The sequence below is a fragment of the Xiphophorus couchianus genome, chromosome 2 (genome assembly GCF_001444195.1).
Source record: "Xiphophorus couchianus chromosome 2, X_couchianus-1.0, whole genome shotgun sequence".
Taxonomy (NCBI): domain Eukaryota; kingdom Metazoa; phylum Chordata; class Actinopteri; order Cyprinodontiformes; family Poeciliidae; genus Xiphophorus; species Xiphophorus couchianus.
Window position 1 is genome coordinate 17,915,876 of NC_040229.1, and position 17,267 is coordinate 17,933,142.

Below are 17,267 nucleotides of genomic sequence, written 5' to 3' on the forward strand. Positions count from 1 at the left end.
CAGACCGTGCGTGTCGGAGCATGGCTCCATTGCTTCATGCTCCTTGGAACAGAGATCTTGTGATCACGAGGAAGAGTCTTTGAAGGGAAAAGCCCAAACTGACCATTACAGAAACCAATACCTTCAAACACAGGTTGAACTTTCGAAGGTGAACTCAAATTATAACAGCAGTACCAACCTTAAAGAAAGCTCTTTAGAATTTCAAAATCTACTCACAAGTATCAATTCTAGCAGTCTTCAGACAGAATTGTTTAGAGAGACTTTGGCAAAGGAACATTGGAAAAATCTATACTTTCAATCCCAGGCTTGGTTGTTGAAAGTGTATTCATTGTGGAAAAATTTAAGGAAGGAACTTCAGGAAAATATAGGTTACCTTGCAGTTGACAGTACCTCGGATAATGACGACAACCTTGGTTTAAAGAGAGAGATTAACGTTCTATCTTTGGTTTTGGATGAACTTCATGTTCAAGCGGAGTTTTTGCAACAACAAGAAAATCAGCAAACTCATCTGTTTCCAAGAGATGTTTTTTCTGGTGAGCTTGAGCAAAATGAATGCTGGCATTACATGTTGTCAGAGGGTGAATCTGAAGATCATTATGTGCCCAAAGTACAGACACCTTCTGTCTCTTTTGAAATCAATTCTTCAGGGTCTAAGCAAAAGGAGATCTATGCTGGAAAGGCTCAAACAAGCAAGGACACAAACTATAGAGTTGTGGATACTGAATCTGTGGAGAATTTTTTTTCTGTGAGAGAAGAACCAGACTTTGAGCTTAGGCAGAGAATATCTTTGGAGCAAAAACACAACAGAGAGCAAACCTTGGACTCACTAAGATTTGTTGTACCAGAAGAAGAAGAAGAAAGTAATCAGGGATTTCTCCTGTTGGAAAGACATTGTGATCACAGGTCGGGGTTAGTAAAAGAAACAGCCAAAAAGGATTATTACAAAAGGCAATACATTAAATCACAAGCTGAGCTTTATAAGATGTTTTCAAAGTTGGAGAAATTCAATATCTGTTTTGAAAAAAACGTAACTGAGTTTGAAAATGTGAGTTTATCTTGCCTTAATCTGCAGAAAGAGATATTTAAAGTGAAGTCAGAAAAGGAGCATTACATAAACCAATTCCTTCAGTTCCATGCTGAACTCTTGAGAGTGCATTCGATGTGGCAAGACTTAAAGATAAAACTTGAAAACAAGATGCTCGAGTTTGAAGGCATAAGTCCATCTTGCAGTGCCAACCAATATTTATGTAGCTATATTGACAGATTAAGTTCAGCTTTGGATGAGCTTCTGAATCAACTGGAAGCATCTAGACAGAACATCGACCAGTCACAATATTCAGCAATGGCAAATAAAAAACTTGCAAAAGGAACACTTTCTGCTGAGCTTGAACAATGTGAACAGAGGAATCACAAATTTCTGGATTCTGAAGATAACCAATATGACGACTCTGAGGAACAGGACCTTAATGTCTCTTTCAGAAGAATTGTTTCAGATTCAGCAGAAGACATGATCTTTGCAGTACAGGAGAATGTCGGTCAGAAATTTGAAGAAAACATGCCTGAAAGTTCAAGTTCATCTGAAGACAGCTTTGAAAAGGTAGATGAAAACATCAAATTTGTACATAAACCTGAAGAGAAACTTTATAACTTAGTAGACCCAAAAGACAGATTTTCTGAAGAGACTGACTATGACAAGCGCAGGCTCTATATGATTTGGGAGGAAGAATATGAAGTCTCTGACACTACAGAAAGTGAGCCAGAACAGATTTCTGCTTTGGAAGTTGAACTTGCCAAGCAAAAGCATTATACTCAACGAAGCCAGGGATCTGAAATGCTGTGGGTTCCAGATGAAGTTCTTATCAAACCACTTTCGGAGAAACAGAAAGTTTATCATCTTGAGGCAGAGTTATCAAATGAAAGGGTGGAGAAGGACTTTTACAAAAAACTCTACAATGAATCACAAGCTGTGGTCTTTCAGTTGCATGTAGAAGTAGATAAATGCAATTTGCACTATATAGACAAGTTAGCAGTACCTGAAAGGTCAATTTCATCTAGAAATAATGATGATGAAAACGCAAATGATAGCATAAAAGGTATGTGGGAATCTGTAGCTAAACTTGACTTTCAAGTTCAAATAATCAAACAGTTAGTTGACAAATTAAAGAACTTTCCAGAGCCAAAAAAAGTTTTTAGCATCAAGGTCAGTTCTTTACAGACTGACCTTAGAGACATATTCGATGCTCCACAACCTGCACAACTGGAGATAGCTCCTGAAAGTGATCAAGAACTGATAACCAAGTTAGTTCTTCTTCAACAGAGAATTTGTGATCTTGAGGTACAGTTATCTAAAGAAAAGGACCAAAGAAATCATTACAACAAACTATACAATGAGTTGGAAGCTGAGCTCCTGAAAATGAACACAGCACTAGATAAAATGAATCACAAATATGAAGGCAGGACAGCTGTTTCTGACACTGCATGTTCATCTGGAAGTTATGGCAATAATTATGTAGATAAAAATGTCAAACCTGCATGGAAATCTGATTGTACTGAAAACATTAAGAAATTAACAAAACCAAATGAAACAAATATGGACACATTTCCTTTAGAGTCTGATCAGAGTGTGCACAGCTCTACAGTTTTGGATGCTAATCTTGATTTGTCTAACCTACAGCACCCTAGTGACACCATGGAAATGGTTCCTGAATCCGTGTCAGAGGACACCACTTTTGTACAACAGAAAGAACTTGAGGATACCAACCCTGAGGACTTTATTGTGCCTGATCACCATTATGTGTGTGTAACAAAAGCAGAAATAACTCATCTACATTCCCTTCAACAAAGAAATGATGATCTTGAGGAGGAATTGCTTAAGGAAAAGGATGAAAAGGACTATTACAAAAAATTATACAATGAAGCACAACCTGAGCTGTTTGAGTTGCGTGCAATGCAGGACAACTTCCTTTTGAAATCTGAAGAGATGGCAAAAACAGCCAATACATGCATGAATGTAGAAGAGTCCAAAGAAAGATTTTCAAATGAAACAATTTCTTCCAAGGCTGAGCACAAAGAGAACACATCTTACATGTTTGTAGATCCTGACAACAAGGAGCTGGTTGTGCCTACTTTACAGGATTCTAATGTTATACTGGAAATTCATGCTCCACAACCTGCACAAATAGAGACCTCTGCTGCTACAACTGAGGGCTCTAGATTCACACATTACATAAGCATGGATACTAATTGTCAGCACTCCGGCACATCTTTGCACATCACATCTCCTGAATGTGATCAAGAACAGATATCCACTTTGGGTGGTGGCCCTCTGAAAGGAACACAAGATACAGAACGAAGCAAAGAATCTCAAATTTTGCATCAACTAGAAGCAGAAACAAACAAGGTATTTTCCCTTCATCAGAGAGTTTCCGCTCTTGAGTCAGAGTTATCTGAAGAAAAGGACCAAAAGTACTACTACAGCAATCTATCGAGTGAATTGCGTGCTGAGCTCCTGAAATTGCGTGCAATACTAGAGAACAATAGTCAGGAATCTACACACGAGACAGTTGTACCTGATACTTCAAGTTCATCTGAAGGTGATGGCAATGATTATGAAAATAAAAATATCCAAGCTGCGCGAAAATTTGCAGGTGAACTTGAATGTGAGGTTAAAAAAGTTTCAGAACTCTCTGAAATGCTTAAGAAATTAGAAAATCAGATGGGCAAATTTCCTTCAGAGACGGACCAAAATGTGCAGATCTCGACAGCATTGGATGCTGAGCATGAGAACCAGGATGTGTCTACATTAGAAGCAGAAGTAACTGAGTTGCATTCCATTAAACAAAGAAATGACGATCTTGAGGAGGAATTACTTAAGGAAAAGGATGAAAAGGACTATTACAAAAAACTATATGATGAAGAACATCCTGAACTGTTGGAGTTGCGTGCAATGCGGGACAACTTCCTTTTGAAATCTGAAGAGATGACAAAAGCAGCTGATACTTGCATGATTGTAGAAGAGCCCAAAGAAGCAATTTCAAATGAAACAATTTCTTCCGACGTTGAGCCCGAAGAGTACACATCTTACACATTTTTAGACACCGAAATTGATGATCCGTATGTGCCTACTTTACAGGATTCTAGTGATACAGTGGAAACTCATGCTCTACAACCTGCACAACTGGAGACCTCTGCTGCTATGACTGAGGAGCCTAGAGGCACACATTATGTAAGCTTGGATCCTAATTTTCAGAACTCTAGCACATCTTTGGACATCACAGCTCCTGAATGTGATCAAGAACAGATATTCACTTTGGGTGGTGACCCTCTGACAGGAACACAAGATACAGAACAAAGCAAAGAATCTCAAAGTTTGTGGCGACCACAAGCTGAAATAAGCACGGTATTTTCCCTTTACCAGAGAGTTTCTGATCTTGATACAGAGGTATCTAGAGAAAGGGAACAAAAGGACTACTACCACAAACTATACAATGAATCACAAGTTGAGCTCCTGAAATTGCGTGCAATACTAGAAAAGACAGCTGTGCCTGACACTGCAAGTTCATATGGAAATTATGACAATGATTATGTAGATGAAAATATCAAAGCTACGCGGAAATCTGCAGATGAACTTGAATGTGAGGTTCAAAACCTTTCAGAACTCACTGAAACAATGAATAAATTAGCAGAACCACAAAAAACAAATCTGAAGGGCACATTTTCTTTAGAGACAGATCAGAGTGCACACAGCTCTACATTTTTGGATGCTAAACAAGATGATCATGATGTACCTAATCTACAGCACCCTAGTGACTCTATGGAAACAACGGTTCCTGAATCTGTGTCAGAGGACACCTCTTTTGCAACACCAAAGAAATTTGAGGATAGTAAATCTGAGGGGTTTACTATGTCCGAGGAAGAGAAATCTAGAATATCTCCGGATGTTGAAGCTCCAGAATTTGACCAAGAACAGATTTCTACTTCAGATGTTGATGTCCTCCAGCAAAGACCAGATATGGAGGAAAGAAATGAAGAAGAAATCACCCAGCTGTCCTCAGATCAACAGAGTGTTTGTGATCTTGAGGTGGATGTACTCGCAAATGCAAGTACAACTGGTAGTGACAATGCAGAGCTTCTACATTTACCATCAGATGTACTTCAGCTTCAAATTGATTCGTCTGAACAATCTGACACAATACCAAATCAAGTAATGCCAACAGAAGTAATTCCTAGTGCTACACTGGTAATAAGCACTCAAGACTCTGCAAATTCTGACTTGAGTGAAGCACATGAAAATCAAACTATGCCTCAGGAAAGGGAAGTCTCATTTGAAGTGACAACTCCAGAATGTGAGCAGGTTGAAGTCTTTACTCCTGTCAGGGAGCAGCACGAGCAAAATCAAGACACATCTTTTACAACAGACAGAGATGCAACTGTGGAAGCAATAATTCCAGAAGAAGAGACTGTTGTCATTGAGGCTGAGAATCGTAATGAAATAAGGCCTTTGATCTCCTTTGCACCATCTGAGAGCCGGGCTGAAACTGGTGAGTTAACAGAGAGTACGTCGTTGGGCTTATCATTCTCAGAAACTGAGGACGATGTGTTTGATCGATATCGGCAACACCATCAAACCCCTTCTCAAACTAATTGTTCGACTTGTTTATTAGAGAGATCAAGTTCTTCAGAAGAATTAAGACAAGATGATAGAGTTCAGGAGAACCTGCAAGTCAGGCGGCGGAACACACCAAGACATCTTGGAGGTCACCCTGTCGAGGGTGCAGTGTCTTCAGCTGTTAGGCGTCACCTTCCAAATGTTTTCCGTTCTTCAATCCATTTCATAAAATATATTGTAGTGACATTTGCCTTGTCCTTTTTGGGTGCATATATATGCCATGAATATATATTTGCGAGACCCCAATTTGATGTGAACTACGGTCTCTTCAAACTATTGGAACCCTTCTGCACTCTTGAAAATGTATTACCAGTTCCCTTCTAACTGAGCCTAGCAGAAAGCCAATGCATTTTATTTGGATAAACTTACAAAAGTACAAAAGTAGACAAGTACTACTGCCAAAAACGAGAAAAGGAAACCGGAAGATCTTAATAAGAGGACAATGACGAAGGAGCAGGAAGCTTGGAGAGGGACGGTCAGAGGGTGAGAGGGACCCAGCAAGAAGGATTTGAAGGTCAGCTTTGTGGCCAGAGCAACTTAACACCTGGAGATTGGCTGTGTGGCTGGATTGGAGGGACCAATCAGGAAGACCTGCAGGGGGGCCCTGAGGCCAGAGCAGGAGGACCAGAAGGTTAACCAGCTGGAGGGACCACCAGGAGGACTTGGAGGTCACCCAGCTGGAGGGACCCACCAGTAGTATGTGGAGGTAACCCAGATGTATCGACCCACAGGAGGACATGAAGGTCAAACAGCTTGAGAGACCCACAAGGAGGAGAGGAGGTCACCCAGCTTTAGAGAAAAACCAGGAGGACCTGGAGGTCAGCCAGCTGGAGGGAACCACCAAGAGGACCTGGAGTTCACCAGCTGGAGGGACCCACCAGTAGGACATGGAGGTCACCCAGCTGTATTGACCCATAAGGAGTACTTGGAGGTCACCCAGATGGACAGATCCACCAGGAGGACAGGAGGTCACTAAGCTTCAGAGATCCACCAGGAGGACCTGGAAGTCACCCAGATAGAGGGAACCACAAGGAGGACCTGGAAGTCACCCAACTGGATTGGCCCACCAGGAAGACAATGTGTCACCCAGCTGGAGGGACCCACCAGGAGGACCTGAAGGTCAACCAGCTGGAGGGACCCACCAGGAGGACCTGGAGGTCAGCCAGCTGGAGGGACCAACCAGGAAGACTTAGAGGTCATGCAGCTGGGGACCCACCATGAGGACAGGAGATCACCCAGTTGGAGAGACCCACAAGGAGGACCTGGAGGTTGCAACATTGGAGAGACCCAGGAGGATTACCTGGAGGTCACCCAGCTGGAGGAACCCACCAGGAGGACCTGAAGGTCACCCAGCTGGAGGGACCCACCAGCATTAGCTGGAGGTTAATCAGGTAGAGGCACCCACCAGGAGGACAGGAGGTCACCCTACTGGAGAGACCCGCAAGGAGGACCAGGACTTCAGCCTTACTGCCAAACAGACCCACCAGGAGGACTTGGAGGACACCCAGCTTGAGGGAACCAAAAGGAGGACATGGAGGTGAGACTTACAGCCATACGGTCCCAACATTAGGACCAGGAGGTCACCCTACTGGAGAGACCCGCAAGGAGGACCAGGACTTCAGCCTTACTGCCAAACAGACCCACCAGGAGGACTTGGAGGACACCCAGCTTGAGGGAACCAAAAGGAGGACATGGAGGTGAGACTTACAGCCATACGGTCCCAACATTAGGACCAGGAGGTCACCCAATTGGAGGAACCCACCAGGAGGACCTGGAGGTAAACCAGCTGGATTGACCCACCATGAGGACAGGAGGTCACCCAGCTGGAGGGACCCATCAGGAGGACCTGGAGGTGACCCAGCTGGAGGGACCCACCAGGAGGAATTAGAGGTCAATCACCTGGAGAGACAAACCAGGAGTACTTAGAGGTCACTCAGCAGGAGAGACCCACCAGGAGGAGAGGTGGTGACCCAGCTTTAGAGACCCACCAGGAGGACCCGGAGGTCAACCAGCTGGAGGAACCCACCAGGAAGACCTGGAGGACACCCAACTGGAGGAACCCACCAGGAGGACCTGGAGGTCACCCAGCTCTGGAGACCCACCAGGAGGACCTGGAGGTCACCCAACTGGAGGAACCCACCAGGAGGACAGTAGGTCACCCAGCTGGAGAGACCCACCAGGAGGACCTGGAGGACACCCAACTGGAGGAACCCACCAGGAGGACCTGGAGGTCACCCAGCTCTGGAGACCCACCAGGAGGACCTGGAGGTCAACCAGATGGAGGGACTTACCAGGAGGACTTGGAGGTCACCTAGCTGGAGGGACCCAACAGGAGGACATGGAGGTCACCTAATTGGAGGAACCCACCAGGAGGACCTGGAGGTCACCCAGCTGGAGAGACGCACCAGGAGGACAGGAGGTCACCCAGCTGGAGGGACCCATCAGGAGGACCTGGAGGTGACCAAGCTGGAGGGACCCACCAGGATAACTTAGAGGTAACTCAGCAGGAGAGACCCACCAGGAGGACAGTAGGTCACCCAGCTGGAGAGACCCACCAGGAGGACAGTAGGTCACCCAGCTGGAGAGATCCACCAGGAGGACTTAGAGGTCACACAGCAGGAGAGACCCACCAGGACGACAGTAGGTCACCCAGCTGGAGAGACACACCAGGAGGACCTGGAGGTCACAACATTGGAGAGACCCACCAGGATGACCTGGAGGTCACCCAGCTGGATTGACCCATCAGTAGGTCATGAAGGTCACCCAGCTTGAGAGACCCACAAAGAGGAGAGGAGGTCACCCAGCTGGAGAGACACACCAGGAGGACCTGAAGGTCACAACGTTGGAGAGACCCACCAGGAGGACTTAGAGGTCACCCATCTGGAGAGACCCACCAGGAGGACTTAGCGATCACCCATCTGGAGAGACCCACCAGGTGGACAGGAGGTCACCCATCTGGAGAGACCCACAAGGAGGACAGGAGGTCACCCAGCTGGAGAGACCCACCAGGAGGACAGGAGGTCACAACGTTGGAGAGACCCACCAGGAGGACTTAGAGGTCACCCAGCTGGAGAGACAAACTATTAAGACCTGCACTTCAGCCTTACTACCAAACAGACCCAGCAGGAGGACCTGGAGGTCACCAGCTGGAGGGACCCACCAGGAGGACCTAGAGTACACCCAGCTTGAGAGACCCACCAGGAGGACCTGGAGTACACCCAGCTTAGGAGACCCACCAGGAGGACCTGGAGGACACCCAACTGGAGGAACCCACCAGGAGGACCTGGAGGTCACCCAGCTCTGGAGACCCACCAGGAGGACCTGGAGGTCAACCAGATGGAGGGACTTACCAGGAGGACTTGGAGGTCACCTAGCTGGAGGGACCCAACAGGAGGACATGGAGGTCACCTAACTGGAGGAACCCACCAGGAGGACCTGGAGGTCACCCAGCTGGAGAGACGCACCAGGAGGACAGGAGGTCACCCAGCTGGAGGGACCCATCAGGAGGACTTAGAGGTCACTCAGCAGGAGAGACCCACCAGGAGGACAGTAGGTCACCCAGCTGGAGAGACCCAAAGGAGGACAGTAGGTCACCCAGCTGGAGAGATCCACCAGGAGGACTTAGAGGTCACTCAGCAGGAGAGACCCACCAGGAGGACAGTAGGTCACCCAGCTGGAGAGACACACCAGGAGGACCTGGAGGTCACAACATTGGAGAGACCCACCAGGATGACCTGGAGGTCACCCAGCTGGATTGACCCATCAGGAGGTCATGAAGGTCACCCAGCTTGAGAGACCCACAAAGAGGAGAGGAGGTCACCCAGCTGGAGAGACACACCAGGAGGACCTGAAGGTCACAACGTTGGAGAGACCCACCAGGAGGACCTGGAGGTCAGCCAGCTGGAGGGACCAACCAGGAAGACTTAGAGGTCATGCAGCTGGGGACCCACCATGAGGACAGGAGATCACCCAGTTGGAGAGACCCACAAGGAGGACCTGGAGGTTGCAACATTGGAGAGACCCAGGAGGATTACCTGGAGGTCACCCAGCTGGAGGAACCCACCAGGAGGACCTGAAGGTCACCCAGCTGGAGGGACCCACCAGCATTAGCTGGAGGTTAATCAGGTAGAGGCACCCACCAGGAGGACAGGAGGTCACCCTACTGGAGAGACCCGCAAGGAGGACCTGCACTTCAGCCTTACTACCAAACAGACCCAGCAGGAGGACCTGGAGGTCACCAGCTGGAGGGACTCACCAGGAGGACCTAGAGTACACCCAGCTTGGGAGACCCACCAGGAGGACCTGGAGTACACCCAGCTTGGGAGACCCACCAGGAGGACCTGGAGGTCACCCAGCTCAGGAGACCCACCAGGAAGACCTGGAGGTCACCCAGCTGGAGAGACCCACCAGGAGGACCTGGAGGTCACCCAGCTGGAGAGACCCACCAGGAGGACAGGAGGTCACCCAGCTCTGGAGACCCACCAGGAGGACCTGGAGGTCACCCATCTGTAGAGACCCACCAGGAGGACTGGAGGTCACCCATCTGGAGAGACCCACCAGGAGGGCAGGAGGTCACCCAGCTGGAGAGACCCACCAGGAGGACCTGGAGGTCACCCAGCTCAGGAGACCCACCAGGAAGACCTGGAGGTCACCCAGCTGGAGAGACCCACCAGGAGGACCTGGAGGTCACCCAGCTGGAGAGACCCACCAGGAGGACAGGACGTCACCCAGCTCTGGAGACCCACCAGGAGGACCTGGAGGTCACCCATCTGTAGAGACCCACCAGGAGGACTGGAGGTCACCCATCTGGAGAGACCCACCAGGAGGGCAGGAGGTCACCCAGCTGGAGAGACCCACCAGGAGGACAGGAGGTCACCCAGCTGTAGAGACACACCAGGAGGACTTAGAGGTTACCCAACTGGAGAGACCCACCAGGAGGACCTGGAGGTCACCCAGCTCAGGAGACCCACCACAAAGACCTGGAGGTCACCCAGCTGTAGAGACACACCAGGAGGACTTAGAGGTTACCCAACTGGAGAGACCCACCAGGAGGACCTGGAGGTCACCCAGCTCAGGAGACCCACCACAAAGACCTGGAGGTCACTCAGCTGGAGAGACCCACCAGGAGGACAGGAGGTCACTCAGCTGGAGAGACCCACCAGGAGGACCTGGAGGTCACCCAGCTGGAGATACCCACCAGAAGGACTTAGAGGTTACCCAACTGGAGAGACCCACCAGGAGGACTTGGACTTCAGCCTTACTAACAAACAGACCCACCAGGAGGATCTGGAGGTCACAACGTTGGAGATACCCACCAGGAGGACTTAGAGGTTATCTAACTGGAGAGACCCACAAGGAGGAGAGGAGGTCACCCAGCTTTAGAGACCCACCAGGAGGACCTGGAGGTCACAACATTGGAGAGACCCACCAGGAGGACTAAGAGGTCACCCAGCTGGAGAGACCCACCAGGAGGACTTAGCGATCACCCATCTGTAGAGACCCACCAGGAGGACAGGAGGTCACCCATCTGGAGAGACCCACCAGGAGGACAGGAGGTCACCCAGCTGGAGAGACAAACAATTAAGACCTGGACTTCAGCCTTACTACCAAACAGACCCAGCAGGAGGACCTGGAGGTCACCCAGCTCTGGAGACCCACCAGGAGGACCTGGAGGTCACAAAGTTGGAGAGACCCACCAGGAGGACTTAGAGATTACCCATCTGGAGAGACCCACGAGGAGGACAGGAGGTCACCCAGCTGGAGAGACCCACCAGGAGGACCTGGAGGTCACCCATCTGGAGAGACCCACCAGGAGGACCTGGAGGTCACCCAGCTCTGGAGACCCACCAGGAGGACCTGGAGGTCACAATGTTGGAGGGACCCACCAGCAGGACTTAGCGATCACCCAGCTGGAGAGACCCACCAGGAGGGCAGGAGGTCACCCATCTGGAGAGACCCACCAGGAGGGCAGGAGGTCACCCAGCTGGAGAGACCCACCAGGAGGACTTAGCGATCACCCATCTGGAGAGACCCACCAGGAGGACAGGAGGTCACCCATCTGGAGAGCCCCACCAGGAGGACAGGAGGTCACCCAGCTGTAGAGACAAACAATTAAGACCTGGACTTCAGCCTTACTACCAAACAAACCCAGCAGGAGGACCTAGAGGTCACCCAGCTCTGGAGACCCACCAGGAGGACCTGGAGGTCACAAAGTTGGAGGGACCCACCAGGAGGTCTTAGAGATCACCCATCTGGAGAGACCCACCAGGAGGACAGGAGGTCACTCATCTGGAGAGACCCACCAGGAGGGCAGGAGGTCACCCATCTGGAGAGACCCACCAGGAAGACAGGAGGTCACCCATCTGGAGAGACCTACCAGGAGGACAGGAGGTCACCCAGCTGGAGAGACAAAAAATTAAGACCTGGACTTCAGCCTTACTACCAAACAGACCCAGCAGGAGGACCTGGAGGTCACCCAGCTCTGGAGACCCACCAGGAGGACCTGGAGGTCACAATGTTGGAGGGACCCACCAGCAGGACTTAGCGATCACCCAGCTGGAGAGACCCACCAGGAGGGCAGGAGGTCACCCATCTGGAGAGACCCACCAGGAGGGCAGGAGGTCACCCAGCTGGAGAGACCCACCAGGAGGACTTAGCGATCACCCATCTGGAGAGACCCACCAGGAGGACAGGAGGTCACCCATCTGGAGAGACCCACCAGGAGGACCTGGAGGTCACCCATCTGGAGAGACCCACCAGGAGGACAGGAGGTCACCCAGCTGGAGAGACAAACAATTAAAACCTGGACTTCAGACTTACTACCAAACAGACCCAGCAGGAGGACCCTGAGGTCACCCAGCTCTGGAGACCCACCAGGAGGACCTGGAGGTCACAAAGTTGGAGGGACCCACCAGGAGGTCTTAGAGATCACCCATCTGGAGAGACCCACCAGGAGGACAGGAGGTCACCCAGCTGGAGAGACCCACCAGGAGGACAGGAGGTCACCCAGCTGTAGAGACAAACAATTAAGACCTGGACTTCAGCCTTACTACCAAACAAACCCAGCAGGAGGACCTAGAGGTCACCCAGCTCTGGAGACCCACCAGGAGGACCTGGTGGTCACCCAGCTGTAGAGACCCACTAGGAGGTCCTGGAGGTCACCCAGCTTGAGGGACCCACAAGGAGGACTTAGAGGTCACCCAGCTGGAGAGACCCACCTGGAGGTCAGGAGGTCACCCAGCTGGAGAGACCCACAAGGAGGACCTAGACTTCAGCCTTACTATAACACAGACCCACCAGGAGGACCTGGAGGTCATCTAGACGGCCAGGGTGGTCTGCCAGGAAGATCCGGGCTGATCTAAAGTAAAACTGAAGTCTTATCTTATCACATAAAATAAAGCAAAACAGAGACAACACAATCAAAATCTTTACAACCCAGGTGCTGGGTTGTAAAGGTTTTTTGAAACATATCCTTTAGGTAAAGTTAATCTGACATGTCAAATGTGCATATCTGTCACAAAAATGAGACAGATATGCCCTTAAGTGTTTCATCAAAAGGGCTAATTTCCTGTACTGACTAAAACGTAACACAGTTTGAAGGTGTCTGGTTCTGGACAGGACCTTTACTTATTAAATTCACAAGAACAGGTTTTTCTCCAGGCTCTCTGGTTTTTTCCCAAAAATCGTTCACTTTGGCTAAGTAATCTGGCCAATGTAAAATTGCCATTACCTAGGAATAGGGTTAGGGTTTTGGGTGAAAGCATAAAGTCAGGGATGTAGCATTTTTTCATGTTTTTAATAGATAATTAAGTAGATACATTTTTACCAGCTAGTATAATGAATTGACTCTATATAAATAATCTTAAATAAAGGATCAATATTTATAATACCTTATACCCTAACCCTATCCCTACCCTAACCCTATCCCCAACCCCCTAACAAGTTAGGGATAGGGTTAGGACTAGATTCATCCAGTGGTTCTGGACGAATCTAGGAGCAGATCGTTACCCTGATGATATTAAATAAAAAGCCGCTGATACAACTTTGTAACTACTGCCAGATTTTAATGACTGTATCAATCATCCAAGCATAGAAGACTATATCAGGTTCCCGGGCTGTTTGGGATTTTCAGGGTTTTTGTTTTTGATTACTTTTTTAAATTTGTTCTCAGCTTTAGTTATTCTCTATTTCTGTTCCTGCCATACTGGCTTTTTACTGTGGCCCTGAGGTGCAAACCACTTCAGCAAATTGAAAGCACAAATACAAATTACAAAAACACAACAATTTAAAAACACTACAACATTAACAAAGCACAATTACAAATTACAAAAACACTACAACATTAATAAAGCACAATTACAACTTACAAAAACGCTGCATTAACAAAACGGATAGGGTATGTCCAGGTTGGAGACCTGAGGAATCACTGATTGGACGACAATGCTTCCGGTCGGCCAGTTGTTGAGATACGCTATAACGTCCGCCATATTGAGAGTGGCTTGTCTGCCAGCAAGCTAATACGAGTAAATGGACCGAGCTTCGTAAAGTAATGTTCTGCAAAGTATTTTAAGTTGATAAATGTTACTGACGCAATCTCTCACACACTATTATATATAGTATGAAAAAAAACAAACTCTAAGGACTTTTTGATGTGCTTATTTAATTGTTTTGGGGCACAATAATTACATTTGATACAGTTGATTCGGATAAATCGTTTTTATTGATGAACACCCCCCCCCCCCCCCACACACACACATACACCTTCACAGTGGTGTATTCATGAACATATTAACACAATTCCATAATTCAATGTGCACTTGCTATTTCAAGATATGGATAAAAAAACATAACTTCATTTAAATTTTTAGGCATTTTATTGTAAAGACAAACTTTGATAAACTTTAGCTACATATTTTTACTTTAAAAAATATTTCTTACAGTGTAACATGTCAACTGTGCTATAGACAGCAGTGTGAACAAAATCTAACAGACTAAATTATTTTTTATTTTTTTACATAAACTGTCATAAAATCTTAATACTTCAAATTGAGATATTGCACTTAAAATACACAAAAAGTGAAAGAAAAAAGTGTACAGTACATTACAAATTTATTTATATTATACTGGCAACACAGAGCACAGGCAGGGATTCAGTCTGCTGGTCAAGCTGGGAGCAGTTCGGTGACTGGGCCTTCTGAAACATCTGGCTAGCCACAGGTTAAAGCGAATGATAAAAATTATCTAACAGTGTAATAGAAAATACATCCCTGATTCATTCACATTCGAGGAAAAAAACAACATATCATCACCATATCGGGGCATTGACTTAGCATCAAACCACAGACATTGTGGAGATGAACTGCGAAACAGAAGTCTGAAGAAAAACAGCTTCAGCTCTGATCTTTATGGACCTGTCCTGACGAAATCTCTGCGCTGCTCTCTGGATTAATGTACTTTCATTCCACTTCAGGTTCGCTGTTATATCAAACAAATTATTTTAGTCTACATAAATTATAATAAACATCTTACAGACAACTGACGTACCTTAAAGTAACCATGTTTGACCACAGACAAGCAGCGAACTTCTACCATGTCAATGTAACCATGTAACCATGTCAATAATAAACAAACGGCAAAAGGGCCCGTTACAGGTTTCTCATCGCGCCTCCCTCTTTAGAAAAACTACACATTATAAAACAAAGTTAGCTAAGCTAAGAAAATAATCAGAGTAGTTAACTGGGGCAATTTAGTTACAAAGGAACTATTTCTCTGTTGTTTATAAGTTTGTTTCACCACGGAAATGCACAGTACTGGCCACAAAGTCAAGCAATTCCGCCCGTAAATTTACGTTATTATTATCTTTAATTCTTACCTGTGAAAGGTAAAGGCAGTACTGATGTGTAAAAAGGTTGAAACTAGTCCACGCACATTCTCTCCACTGCCACTTTCAAGATAGTGGCGACGTAATTGTGAAAGATTACATCGCATACGTATTCATACAGTCCAATCAGCGATTTCTCAGGTCTCCAACTGGGACATACCCTTTCCGTTTTGTTAATGTAGCGTTTTTGTAATTTGTAATTGTGCTTCATTAATGTTGTGAATTTGTAATTTGTAATTATGCTATGTTAATGTCGTGTTTTTGAATTTGCTGAAGTGGTTTGCACCTCCTCATGAGCTTTTACTTTCTAAGTAAAGATTTTTCTCAGACATATTAGCACAAAGCACTGTACACTAAAAATCAACCTTAAAACTACACAAAGCAAAAACAAAACAGAAGAAACACAGTAAAATCATGATGTAAAAGCCTGAGAAAATAAAATTTTTTTTAGTTGCTTTTGAAAACCCTCCACAGAGTCAGCTCCAGGCGAGATGACACAAAAGCATAAACAATTTTCTCTAGGTCAACTCTGGAGACCATTTGAGTTATTTTAGCAATGTTTCTTAGGTAACACTTTATTTGAAAGGGTGCGCATAAGCAACGTTTTGTCAAAAGAGTCATTATTTACAGACAACAGTCATAAACATTCATAAAGACTTCCTCATGTTCATAACAGGTGCTATGTTGTATTTATGACAGTGTCATGTCAGTCTTGTGCACACCCCTTTCAAATAAAGTGTTGCCGTTTCTTATATGAAAGAAACAAGAACGGGAAACAATCTTAATGTGTGACTCAAAGCCAAATGATGAGTCCAATGTGACACCTAGATTTTTTTTCACCTTTGATTTAGCTAGCGGCCAGAAGGATGCAATTATCTGGCTGATATTTTTATATCAGCCAGATATAAAAATAGTGACTTTGAGCAATAATCATAGTTACTGTCTTACTGGTGTTTAGAACCACAAAGTTACTGGAGAGTCAGTCACTGACACAGGACAAACATTGGATGAGGATGGCCAACTTACTCTAATACTCTAATGCTCTCTTTCAGCTATTTGTTTCTCATTCCATTATAAAAGCTTCTCACTATACAGCATCAAATTCTCCTGTTTTTCCTGTTATTTCCCTCAACTTCCTGCCACCCACATTAGCTCTTATTGTAATTTTGCCTTGTATCTTTTTGTAAGTTATCCTTTTATTTAAGATATCATTATCCTTTAATTCTTTAATTTTGGACTGTCACATTCTGCATACTTGTTCCTTCTGCCAACATTACACCCTGGGAGGGTCACCAGTTCATCATAAGGCAACACAGACGCACAGGATAAACAACAATGCACGCACTTAAACACAGTTTGGCGAGACCAATGAACCTGTCTAGAAAACCCACACATCCACAAGGAGAAGATTAAAACTTTATTCAGAAAGACCCAAGGGTAGGATTCAAACACAGTAACTTTTTACTGCAAGACAACAGTGCTACCAAGCGCGCCACTGCCCAATAAGGCGCGATTATTGGGCAGAATTTGATTGTTTCCACCTCAAGCACTTCTTCTTTCCAACCACTAGAGGGCAGACATGGCCTTTGACACGGCGAAGTGTTTCGCTTTCAATCCTATTGATAAACTATTTTCTCTTTGCCAAACCTAAAGTATGGTTGCAAATACAGAGTGGAAAAAGAAGAAGAGGTTATCTAAAATCAATTATTTTGCATTATT